At 37.4% G+C, this 3608-nt stretch overlaps 1 long non-coding RNA gene across 1 annotated transcript in view; it reads left to right on the top strand.

Moving 5' to 3' along the window:
* The first annotated feature begins 3204 nt into the window (after positions 1 to 3204).
* LOC111259138 (uncharacterized) overlaps positions 3205 to 3608 on the top strand; it is a 4466-nt gene continuing 4062 nt past the window's right edge. The window contains exon 1 of the long non-coding RNA XR_002679436.1: positions 3205 to 3276. This is a non-coding gene — a long non-coding RNA (uncharacterized LOC111259138). The remainder of the gene's footprint in view (positions 3277 to 3608) is intronic.

Here is a 3608-nt window from a genome sequence, read left to right as displayed (position 1 = left end):
AATACTCCTAACTGGTAAGCACGATAGTAGAACTAGCACTTCTACAATGACCTGTTTTACAAGGATAGCTAATACAAGAACGTAATGGTCTAGCCGTATATACGTGCTAAGTCGACGAACGTGCCTCCTTCATTACCGATTTAATTGTCCAAATTTCGTAACGTTCCGATCTCACTGTACGAATTAGGGCAGGGAAGCCTAACCTAACCAAGCTAAAGAATGGTACCGTCTTAGCTAGATGCCACAAGGTAACTAACTGATCTGTAGTTGGCCTATGACCAAGGAAAATGAATCAGATTAGATAAATTAATGAACGGCAGGACAAAACCCTACGCACTGTGTGTACGTCAGTTTGTCAGCCTAAAACGGTACCATAAGGTTCTCGCATTAGGCTGATTTTTGTTTCGGTCAAAAGAGTTTTGTACAGTTAGCTTCGCCATTTACGCACACGATGCTATAACTACTATGCAACGAATATGGAGCCGACTAGATGAATAGTTCTTTCCATTCTGTAAAGCACATGTCAATTTCGCCCAACAAACTTTCTTTGATTAATTTCTCGAGCACAGTTGAGAATTTGTAAAAAATGTCTATTGAAAAGCTGTTCATTTATAAAAGCTCTAGGGTATGCGTGGTCGGGGGCAATTTTTACCCAGGTGCTTATAATGAATGCAATACGAATCGCCGCTGTTCATTTTATGTAACTTTCCAAAACGGTAGTTTCTTTTACTCGTAGTAGTTAAGTAGGATAAAATAGGCTAAATGTTGGAGGGATCTTTGTCAGAATTTCTGTCTTTTGTTAAAATGGCAGACTGCTGATTTGGAATAACTATTTATGGGGTTGCTCTGAATACGGGCGGAATCAAAATACTATACATGGTTTTATGCCCAAGTGCCGGTTCCCAAGAAAAAAAATGTTGTGTAGGGGCTGAGAGCCCGACGTGCTGTTTTATCTAGGGCTTATATATATATTTTTTTTTGCTCTTATTTATAATCTTGACCAACTGAGTGCAAATGCAATAAATATCGTTTTACCTGAAATGTATCCTTTGTTGTGAAGAACGTAAAAAGTCGAATATGCCATCAGTTTCCCCGATTTGGTAGGCAGTAAGATGAAAACCTGTTTCAAGGAAATTTTGAATGTTTTTTTTTTCTAAACGAATCCATAACGAGTGTCAATTAAATATTTGAAGAAGTTAATTGGGAGAACATTTCCGTAAAATTATTTCTTCTCTGAGAGACATACCAAAATATTGAAATCATTTTTTTACGTAACTTGCCACTTTGTTAACGCCAATTCCTAATAGCAGTCAGTAGATGTTGACAATATAAGTAAAAATTATGCTGTATTTTCCTATAGCCAAAATTAATATTTTGGCGGGAAAAAGGACAAGGAATGATTTTTTATGTATTTGTGTATGCTACTGTAAATATTTTTAACTATCAATGGGTGTGTTTGTTGATACCAATCAAAAGCCTTCAATGAGCTAAATTCAAATACTGTGCGTGTTCATGGATATAGATTTAAGTTTTTAGGCCCAAAAAGCCGTTTGAAAGGAGAAAACTTAAGTTCAATTTAGGAAAAAGCTTTTATTAATAGCAATCGACGAGCTGAATGAAAAATTATTACATCTCTAAGGTGGATACCTTAAAAAAGCGAAAAAAAAAGAATGTCGACCACCTGTTTGTATCAGTTTATCTACGTAGTAATAACAGGAAAATGCGCTCAACCTGCGTTTGAACAAATTTATACTAAATATTGATTAAAATACTGAACCGGCTAATATGATACTTTTATAAAAAAATGATTCATTCATTTTCAGAGAAAAATTCCAAAATATAAAAAATAATTGTAAATATTTACAATAGAAAATTAAAAAAAAAAACCTTCTTTGAATTTATTAGTGAACTGAGCCGGGAGCATAGTTAGCCTTTGTTTGACATAATATGTATCAATATTTTTGAAAAATACGTAAAAAAATTTTTAAGCCTGCTAGGAGAATCAATAGGTTAATCGGCTCTATTAGTTGCAATACCTATTTAGAATTGACCGGAGGCCCAATCGATTAACGCCCGTTCCTCAGAGGTCGACCCACGGTCAATCCTGCTCAAACGCATTTCAGAGATCGAATTAATTAGACAGCGCTAAAAAGCCAAAAAACGTCGTGATCACATTTTAAAAATGGCCAGGAAAAGCCAACATATCAAGCGAGCCCCCGGCAGATTTCCTGGTACACAATAATGAAATGACTACAGGATAATATTAACGCTGCAGGACTATTTATTTATCGCAAAATCCGTTCTATTGTGTAATTACCTACGATAAAATAACGACAGATAACGATACTACTTTTCTCTTAACTGGAAAAAGCTATTTCTATTATTTGCTATACTTTATTATCTTCCGACCTTGTACCCACATTTTTACGTCAAAACATTTCATAGGTGGTTCATATATACAGGTTAACTCTTACTTATTTATTTATGACGGATTCACTTAATGTTGTAAAGTAACATCTTTAGAACATAAGAAAAGCAAACGATTTTTCAGATACATTTTACAATACGTATCATTTATCTAGACATATTCTTAGTTCTCGGCTGAAATAACAAGCACCTTTTACCAAATTGTACTCCCATACTGGTTTCTACGCAACAACCTTGCTCAAAGATGATGTGACATATAAACCAAAGAGGTCTTGGGTTCGGCAATAGGGGAAAACAGATAATTCAGAATCGTAGCAGTATACTATATTTTACTTTTCGTTTGAATGTTGTATCCTGTAGAAGTCGATGGTTATACACATATGTTTTTTCATTTTTTACCCTTCATATTGGAGGAACAGCTAACAATGTTCCAATCTGTTTATCATGTGTTCACCTATTATGGCTCAGACATATACTGATGTTGTTTCATCGTTGGTGTTGTTGTCTTTTTGCTGTGCTCGCTGGCTAAGCGAATTCGGGCAACACTACCCTCAGAAAAGCACAAAACTGTGCGAACAAACCTCGTCAACCGAGAGAAGTGTACCTATCTTGCCTTACTGTCGGCCTTGTTGTTGTCAGCGGACTCGTTCATGCTAGAACAATCGGTAGTGGTAATAGCTACAGAACAGAAACATATATCGCTCGGTCATTTGTAGCTTGAGCAATACCGGAGTAAACGGAGGAGAAGGATTAGTAGAAGAAAGTTCCGAGGCCAAGGTCGAAAGGAGACCCGCGAAGAATGACGTCAACGACAACGACGGCAGTGACCATTGAAACAAACGAACGGAGGTGAGTTGATGGACCGACGGAAAGCCTGCCGTTGCAATCTCCGCCTGAGCAGAAAAAAGAATTACGTCATTTCTGTCCGATGTAGTCGCACCCGCATTACCACTGGCAGCGCCGCAGTAAGTCGTTGTAATAGTACAAGTGTGAGACGGAAATTCACAGTAGCAACCATAACGCTGCATCCATTTTTTCCGTTAAGCGTCGGCCTTTTCATTGCAACAACTGCAGCTATGGCGCTTGGTTGGCCGATAGGAACAGACGTCAATGCTGAACTTCACCCCCGACTCACTCGCCGATTTTAACTTCCGATGTAGCCTTGATGCCTACCAAACTAT

This window comes from Varroa jacobsoni, unplaced genomic scaffold, assembly GCF_002532875.2.
Source record: "Varroa jacobsoni isolate VJ856 unplaced genomic scaffold, vjacob_1.0 scaffold_297, whole genome shotgun sequence".
NCBI classification, from domain to species: Eukaryota; Metazoa; Arthropoda; class Arachnida; order Mesostigmata; family Varroidae; genus Varroa; species Varroa jacobsoni.
Note: the sequence above shows the minus strand (reverse complement) of the source record. Positions and strands in the feature narration are given on the sequence as shown.